We start from the raw sequence: 9,324 nt of genomic DNA on the forward strand, positions 1-9,324 counted from the left end.
CCTCAAGCAATGTTGCATGCCGTGGAGGGTTTAGGTTCTCCCACCACTTCTGTCCAGTAGACCTCTGGTGATTTTCCATCTGCTGTGATCTCTGCTGGAACCGGAATGGCTTGGGCAAGAATTTGCCCCTCTACGAGATAAAAGGGTGGGTGCATGCAGCGTGCCAACAACATGAGGCCTATTATCTTTCCCTTAATGGTCATGGGAGCTATCTCAATTTCCAAGGGTGTGTGTGCTGTGTCCCCAATAACAAAATACTCACTGTCCAATCCCATGTGATAAACTGTCAGGTCCTGTGAGATGTTAGACAGGTCCACTGTTATGACCATCCACTCAGTAGATCTAAAATTAAAACCTTTGGTAGTCACAAGCCTGAATCAGCCTAGTGGCTGCCAAACCTTGTTAGCTGAACATTTAACATTTACATTTTTCTGCACCCCCACACCATGCAACCCACCCTCCCCTTTTTTTTTAAGAGAGAGGCTTTTGCCAGTGTGAGTCCCGCTATATTTATATCATTGCGCATTGTAGTATCAACAGTGGGTACACGCTGTAAATTCAGGTTTTTTGTTTGTTGAATTTCTTCTGCTTCTGGGTCTGAGGGCAGGTTCTGACAAAGTGTCCTGGTTTCTTGCAGTGGAGGCAGATGATGCACTGCAGCTGGTCTGGTGACATTGGTTGCCTGTTTGGGTTTGGTACTGCAGGTGCTGTAGGCTGTGGGTGTGCAGGTTCTGGATTTCTTTCAGATGTGCAGAACATTTCCTCCCTGCTTGAACAAGCCTCTATCATCTGGGAAAGATTAGGCGGAGGTTCTAGGGGAAGGCTAAGAATAGTTAGTATTCCTTTGAGCCATCTCCTTAATCAGTTCTGCCTGCACCACGGGGTCTTGTACTTGTTGTTCCACCTGTGTCCTCAGACGATCAACAAACTGCAAGAAATTCTCTGTAGCAAATTGTTTAATATTGACATAGCTGCCCTTCCCTTCCCTTGTTGGTAGCTGATAAAACATTTTCTCTGCTACAGCACCAGCTGATAAAACATTTTCTCTGCTACAGCACCAATCCTAAGTAAAATTGGCTTGGATAACACTCGAGTTTGTTTTTCTGGGCAATGCCAGGCACCTTCACCACACAGATGTTCAAGTGTAATGTCATGTCCCTCAGTGTCTTTAGCTGCATTAGGGGTTTGATGAATCTCATGTAATAATGTTCTTAAAGCTCTTTTCCACATACTGTCCCACAGATCATACTCTCAGGGAGATAACAGACATCTAAATAAGTCTTTGATGTCACTGGGCACCATTTCATTAGAATTAAATGTGGCTCAAAACATGCCCCTAAATATTGCACTAGATCTGCCAAATTCACGTTGAATTTTGCAAAGTTCTTTCTTATCCTGGTAGGAAAGTGGCTGGTATTGCCTGGTTCCATGCTTTCTACCCACATATGTGACAGGAGCGACAGAGAAAATGCTTTCATCTACATTTGCCAAAGGTCTTAAATTTTCTGCTGGTCTCCCAGTGCCTGGGGATATAGGAGGTACAGCGTTTGCAGTCCCTTGGGGGTTGGGAAAAAGAGGCGCTCTCTCTCTGTCCTGAGAGGCAGAGGCTGTTCCCCTCCCCCCGCTGCAAGGTAATCACACTCACCGCTGTAAGGTGAGACGGGGCCCGCTCCCTTCACTGCTGCTGCGGCAGCCGGGAGGAAGGCAGGAAGAGGAGGCGTGGGGTGGGGCTGCTGAAGGGACAAAGGGATTGGGGAAGGGGTATGGAGTGGGGGCGGGGATCGGGGGGAGAAGGGGTTATGGGAAGAAGGACTGGGCACATGGCCGCTGCCATTATTGTCCGGCACGTGGAGTGTGGCTTCCAGGGGACCTGCAGCATGGCCAGAGCCCTGGAGAGGTATCCCACCCCTGGAGGAGTCTGCCGGAGAATAACCTGGTGTGTTAAAGGGGTACTGCGAGGATGGTAAACCAGGGTATAAGGGAGGGTCGGAGAGGGGGTTACATGGGGAGGTTTTCTGTGGATGGCTGTTTTTTTTGGAACTCCAGAAGCTGTTTGAGCACTTGCAAAAATATGGGAATAAATAAAGAAGCTAATTCATGTTTTTCTTCCGCTTGTTTTGTGAGTATACCCCCAACGTTGTCCCAGAATGATACACTATCTATTTGCAGGAGGTCAGCTTCTGGAAACTCATTTTCTAGCCAGTGAATGAATTTTTTTCTGCAGCCTTTTGGAAATTCTAACATTAATTAAAATATCTTGAAGCTGTTTTAATACACTCTTTTGGTGAACAGATAACCGAACGCCCATTTTCTGATATTTCTGAAAGCTATTTGTTCAGAATCCACCCTCTGGATGCAGTAAGGCTGGCTCTACAGTCCTGTGTCTCCTAGATACACAGAATACAGGCAGGGAAACTCTGGGGCTGAGATCGCTTTTTCGCGCCGCTTTTTTCAGCTCCGGTGGCACCAGGGGGGTCCCGCAGCCTTGCCTGGCTTGTGGAGGACCTGCCCGAGCCAGGGGTTCCCCGAAAAGCACGGCTCCCTGGAGCGGAGCCGCTCCAGGGCCAGCAGGCTCTGACCGGCAGAAAAAAAAAAAGAAAAAAAACAACCGCGATTCTGGCCGCAGGGTCCTAATGCCCGCCCACCTACCACAGTCCTGATGGTAAGAAGTTACTCCCTCCCAGTTTGGAGGTTATTCCTGGGGTAGCAGCCAAACAGAGGTACTTACCTGATCTGTGGGAGTGTGGTGCTGAGCCAGGAGCAATCAAAGGTCCTGTCTTAAGCTCACTCGTGATTGGGCCATAACACAAGCTACGAGCTCTATCCCTACGCACTTATAGCTACAGAATGGGGCCAAAAATGCCGTAGGGGAATTGATCTTCCCAAAAGCTTCTGAGACCCTGTTTGGGGGTCTCCAGCTCACACGTGGGCTTCTAGAAATTCATAAAAACCCAATTGGGCACCAATTGAAATAAATCCTCCTTTTTAACCCCTCCAAAGTTCCAAGCTAGCTCAGGCCTTCTCAGGCTCTGGAGGAATATTTCATAGACAGGAAAAAGGACCCAAAAGAGGCTCTAACCCTCAGCTGCAGATCAAGATGTTTATTCCAGGTGGTCTCCAGAGGGAAAGAGGGCGTGCACAGAGGAACAGGGTTATTTCTCAGCTCTTGCCAGGGAGGGGCACCTTGGGACACAGCCAATGGGGTCAGAAAGGGAAGGAAGGGTCAAACTACACGGTACAAGCTCTAGGGGTCCCTGAGGGGGGAGAAACCATTCCCACAGGGGAATGTAACAGAGCAGCCTTGACCTCTATGGCAGATAAGGTTTACAAGGCAAGGATGCATCCAGGGAAACCCCTCTGACTCGGCTCTGTGGCTCAGCTGAACCAAAATATTCCATGTTCAAGCAGAGGCAGTCGGAGGAGCAGGGTGTGGATGCTGAAAGCCTGGTCAAAGAGAGAGATCACGCAGCAGCCAAGTCTGTGGGAAACCATGTGTAAGAGACAGTCCAAAGATCCCTCATCTGCCTCACAACCGTCACTAAAAGACAGACTGAAACCCTAAAACCCTAAAACCCTAACACAGAAGTTCTGGCCTGGCTGAGGTGGGATGTCTGCCAAGTGTTGTCTGCAGGTGTGCTCGCTGGACCAAAAACCAGTATAACCCGTGCAGGGACAGTGGGAGGTCACGCTGTACTGGCTGTGCTTGCTGCAGAATGGCCTGTCCTTTACCTGTTCCCCTCAACAGACCTCATACAGATCTCCCCACCTTTTGGCCAGCTGCCTGTTGCTTTGGAGAGACTATAAAGAGACTCCCTAAGTAAACCGAAATTTGAGATCCTGCCACGGAAGAAGACGGATCTATTGGCAGACGGCCACAAGGCCTTTGTCTCTTCTGTTGGTAGCTATTCCCCCCCTCCACTCTTTCTCTCTCTATTCTATGTCTCTGTGTCTCTCCCCCCCTCCTCTGTTGCATTTTGTGTTGTGGGCACTTAATAAAGGTGCATTGTTTTGATTTAAACCAAAATCCCCTCTGTCTTTTTGCACTCTGAGATCAACAAACAAACCATCACAACCCTTGCTTGTATTAGCGGATCGTGACAGCATGTCACATAACTTTCCTACACTGGCCTGAGAAATTGTGAGGGAGAATCAAAACAGTCCTTGCAGGTGCTGTTTTGATGACTTGCTGTTTACTTGCAAGGTTTTCGAAGGGTGTTGTTCCAGAGTGGCCAATGATGGTGAAGTGTTGGTTTGAGGACCAATCATGTCTTGTTCTCTTGGAACTGTCTATAAAAAGCACACTGTACAATAAAGATTTGCTCTTGTCTTTCAGAAGACCTGAGTCGTGTTGTTATTCTTGCTGTTTCTAATACAATAGCGACAACTGGGCTTTCCAAAACACACATTCTAGTGGGATTTCGATCCTGCTGTGTCCTCCAAGCTGTGTCAGAGCTGCCCCAGCCTTACATCTCCTGGCACAGGAAGCAGGAGGAGCTGTGTGATCCTGCTTTGGTCGGGATGCAGCAGCTGGAAAGGAGGGGAATTGCTGTGATGTGTCCATGGAGAGGGGCTTAGGAGCCAAGTGAGAGGGCAAAGAGCAGGAAAACACAGCTTCCAAGGACATATGCTTGAGGGAAAAGCTCCGCAGCATCTGCTTAGGACACTGGGCATTTCCCTGGGAAAGCTATTCCTAAATAATCGCCTTCTTCTTTTAATGCAAGTTGAATTGTACATGATTTAAAACTCCAGAAAAGGGAGGCACCTGTGGACACAGCCCCAGCCCCAATCCCAGCCCTGGAAAGGTATCATTCCTGCCCAGCATCTCCTGGGATTGGGTTACCCAGAGTAATTCACTTACAGCTCACAAATGATGAGGAATCATCAATCGTTGGTTGAGGAATTGGTGCTGAGGAGCTATGGAAGTGAGTGATTGAATCCAAAATGACTCCACAGCCCAGGCCTGCCGGACTCACTGAACACCAAAATTAACAGTATTTCAGGGCATGATGAACTGCAGCCCTGGAAAACTGCTCCCCAAGTGCACCTTAAACACAGCAAGAGCGTTTTCAGGGAGGTTTTTAGATAAATGTTAGAAGAAAATACACGTTTTCATAATTTTTCTTTCTTTTGGTGGAATTCCTGTAAGCCCTGTCCTTTTCTGCTGAGGTAGCTGGGGCAGGATAGTGGCACCAGAGTGAGCCTGGGGCTTCTCTGGGCACAAATCTGACAGAGAAATATACAGGGAGGGTCAGCTGCAAAAAAATCCTCTAAAAGGTGGATTCAGACACAACACTAACTCTGAGATACTCTCCTCAGGCATCAGGCAGGACCATGAGTCCCTGACAATCCTTGAATGATCCAAGGTGTCACCTCCACATCTGTCCAGCAGGAAAGGTGGGTGCTGTCCTGTGGCTGGGCTCCTCTCAGCCAGGGTCACACTCCATAAGTGTTGTTGTTTAAATTTTGGGGGGGTCCCCGGGGAGTGCCCCCCGGGAGACCCCTGGGTCTTAGGGTCGTGGTTGTTCCCGTGCTAGCAGGCAAAGAGACTTCAGACGCCGGTGGGGTGCTGATGAGATGAGGGTTTATTCAGAGCCTTACTCCAGGCAGGGAGCATGGTCTTGCGGGAGTGGGGGAAGGGAAGGGGAGAGGAGGAAGGGAAGGGGAGAGGGGGAAGGGAGGAGAGGGAAGGGGAGCGTCTGGAGGCCTCCAGGGGAAGAGGGGCAAAGAGGGCGAGACCCCTGCGTTTACACTCTTAACACAGAGGTTCAAAGGGGCGCGGTAACATTCTCCAGCCAATAGAGTTACAGATACATGATACGGCAGGGAGGGTACAGACTTGAGATAAACCATACATTTTCCAGGAGTGAACAAGAGCAAACCATTTCAATAAAATGCAATCCCACACATAAGCTGCTGCAGCCAGGGATTTATGACAGAGCAGAAAAGAGCAGGAAGACACTAAATGCTGATATTTGCCCCTTATCATCAGACATTTGGGCTGGCTTTGTAATTTCTGTTTCTCTCCCAGGAATTTCTATCTTCTGCTCCCATTGAGCAGGCACATCCTCTGTTCAGCCCTCCCAGAAATAATTCAAGTTCAGGTCAGCATCAAGACAAGGGGATTTGGGGCTTTGCTTCAGAGGGAGATGAAGATTCAAGGATGAAAACTTGGTGACTGTGTTGGCTCTGCCTTGAAGGAAAATCCATATTTATCTGGCTTGTTCATCTATAGCTACACCCACATTTCAGTCATTCCAGGAGAATCTGTTCCCTCCACCTGGGTGATTTCTTTGGGGACTGATGATCTGCCAGGAGCCCAGTGCAGACCACAAAAGCATCAGAGGACCACCATATCAGGTTGCTCCAAGTTCTCCAACCTGGCCTTGGACACTTCCAGGGCTGGGGCAGCCACAGCTTCTCTGGGCACCCTGTGCCAGGGCCTGCCCACCCTCCCAGGGAGGAAATCCTCCCCAGTATCCCATCTCACCCTGCCCTCTGGCAGTGGGAAGCCATTCCCTGTGTCCATTCCCTGTTTCTGGGTATCAGGTTCAATCCTGATATCATGACATTTGGACTGACAGTCACAGAACAGCTGATACCACTCTGGCATATTTTCCCTATAAATAATCCACGCTAGTGGTTGATGCCAACATGAGGGATAATCTCTCTGTGTCTTGTCGCTACCGAGTAAAGACAGCATGGGAGTAATGACATGATTCTCAGCGTAGAGCAAAAATGAGAGCAATATTTATTTTCTAAATTCTCTTTTTATACAGTACTTTGGTACAATTCATATGGTTGCTCATTAGAGCCTACACCTCTTTGTAAACATCCTTGCCAGTAAACACGTTGGAAAAACACCACCTGCTGATGGTTTTCCACTTCCCAAGGATTGTTATGGTTTGTTATAAATGCCAATACAATATTCCAATTAAAATAATAATTTGGTTTATTAACAAAAGATCAAATTACAGAATTTCGGTAAACCCACCAACAGCGGAGATACTTGACAGTCTTTTTCCCGGGAAAATGCCAAGGGTGAACCTCGAGACACAGAACCTGGCCGTCTGCTGTCTCCCCCTAGGTTCACAAATTTGCCCGGTTCGGGGCTTGGTTTTTATACACTTTATTCTGCCCTTGGCAATATTTCCCCATATTTCCCTTTGTGTCCCAGCTAGCTATTCAAATCCAAGGGTGTCTCCGGCTAGGCTGAAAAGAGTTCTTTCTCTCAGTTCATATGTTAATGTCCAGTTTCTATAGATCCTCATGGCTGATGAATGGTCGAGATATGGATGATGATGCTTGATGCTCGGTTAGGGTGTTGGCTGGTGGTGTTGATGGCCCTGCTGCCTTATCTTGATGGGTCTCCTCCCGGTGATTGAGGAGACTGCCGGTTTTCCTGTAAACCTCTTGTCTATTTCTGAATGTGATCTTCTGGGGTGGTGCCTGCCTTTTCATAATTTGGTTTAACAAAATGTTACAAGGTGTCCTGAAACTTATACTTTCATACAACACACACATATATACAGTTTTTATAGTTTTCAATTTATCATTAACCATAAGAACATGAATTAATCATTTCACATTTTTCACAGGGGGTCACGGTGCGACAGGCTGTGACAGAGGTTCACCCAGTGCTGATCCCGGGTAATCGGCATTGTCCTTTTGATTGCTGGTATGTTTAAATTTTGTTCTATATTTTCTTAAATTAATAAAATTACTTTATTAAGTTGGAAAATTGCCTGAGCATTTATAACAAACCCCCACACACACCCGGGATAAAGACAAAAAAGAGCGGCCAATACCTGTTCTTCACACATGGTCCCAAGATGGCGCCAGCTCCTTCAGGGCAGGACAGGAGCCCTCATGGAGCAGTTCATGAATATCCAGCGGCTCCACCGGCCTCAACCTCGTGCTCCTGGCAGAGAAGAGCAGAGGGAGATGGCAGGAGGAGAGAAATCCTCTGCTTGGAGAAAGCAGCGGCTCTGTTCCCCTCAGGGTAATACAAAAATGGCTCCTCAGGCTCAGGCTCCCCTCAGGATCAGGGAGAAAACCTCCCCAAAATTTCAGAAAAACCACAAAAAAACCCTGAAACTCCCCCCCCCCAACCCCCAGAAATCCTACTATAAACCAGAAATTCCAAAAAATTTCTTTAGGTTTTCTCACCTTTCTTTCAGGCTTGGGGAAAAATCAGGAATTAGAGCTGGAAAAAACTTCCCAAAAATTCCAGGAAAACAAATAAACAAATGAAACAAATAAACAAATGTCCTGGGGCGACAGGACATTTTCATGCTTAGTATCCCAATCATGTGTTTCTGTTCCCGTGCTCTCGGTTTGTTTTGTCTATAGCTGCACCCCTCCCCCGGCTGCTTGCTCTGGCTTGCTTGCTGCTAGCTTTAGGCTCGCTTTGCTGGCTTTGCTCTCTTGCTTTCTGCTTTTTTGCTTGCTTTTTGCCATTTTTCTGTTTTTGTTTTTCCCCTTCTTTCCTTCCTCCCCTTCCCTAAAGACACTGGACCTGCTTCGGACCTTGATTCGGGAACGTCAAGGAACCCCCCCGGAGTTTGCATCTGAGAGAAGCTCAGCACCCTCCCCAGCAGACTGCCCAAGCCATTCAGCCTCTCTTGAACTGGTGAAAACGTTTGTTGTCATCTCAGGCTGTTTTTTGTGTGTTGGGGAGTGGTTTTTGTTGTTTCTTAATAAACAAGTTTTTTCCACTTTTCCTCCGAGGAAATTCCTCCTGAACCCGGTGGTGGTGGGAGGGAGGAGTTGTGGAGGTTTGTTTCCTTTAAGGGGCTCCTTTGGAGATTTTCCCCTAATTTGTCCTAAACCAGGAAAACAAACAATCCTGAAATGCCCCCCTCCAATACTCCCAAAATGTCCCCCAAAATCCCAAATTTCTTCCTGGAATTAAAAAACCCACAAAAACCCACACCCAAAATTCTCAGATTTCTTCCTTCAATTCTTCCCCACAAAATCCCCAAAATCCTCAATTTTTTTTTTTCCTGGAATTGCCCCCAAACATTCCCCAAATTTCTTCCTTTGATTCCCCCTCAAAAAAAGTCCCCAAAATTCCCAAATTTCTTCCTTCAATTCACCCCAAAAAATCCTCCAAATCCTCAAATTTCTTCCAGGAATTCCTCCCCAAAATCCCCCCCAAATTCCAAATTTCTTCCTGGAATTCCCAATAAAAATTCCCATACACACCAAAAAAATTCCCTCAAATCCTCCAAAAATCCTATAAATCACAAAAAATTCCCATAAATCCCCCCAAATTCTCCAAAAGTTCCCTAAATCTCACCCCCATTCCCCCCCCCCAAAAAAAAA

General features: G+C 47.4%; 1 long non-coding RNA gene across 1 annotated transcript; it reads right to left on the minus strand.

Moving 5' to 3' along the window:
- Positions 1-6,737: 6,737 nt before the first annotated feature.
- On the minus strand, positions 6,738-9,303 carry LOC134564896 (uncharacterized). The gene is made up of 3 exons (XR_010083698.1): positions 8,167-9,303; positions 7,806-7,918; positions 6,738-7,450 (listed from the first exon to the last, which is right to left on the minus strand). It is a non-coding gene; the product is annotated as an uncharacterized LOC134564896 (long non-coding RNA).
- Positions 9,304-9,324: the final 21 nt, after the last annotated feature.

The sequence above is a fragment of the Prinia subflava genome (genome assembly GCF_021018805.1).
Source record: "Prinia subflava isolate CZ2003 ecotype Zambia chromosome W unlocalized genomic scaffold, Cam_Psub_1.2 scaffold_22_NEW, whole genome shotgun sequence".
In the NCBI taxonomy this organism is placed as follows: domain Eukaryota; kingdom Metazoa; phylum Chordata; class Aves; order Passeriformes; family Cisticolidae; genus Prinia; species Prinia subflava.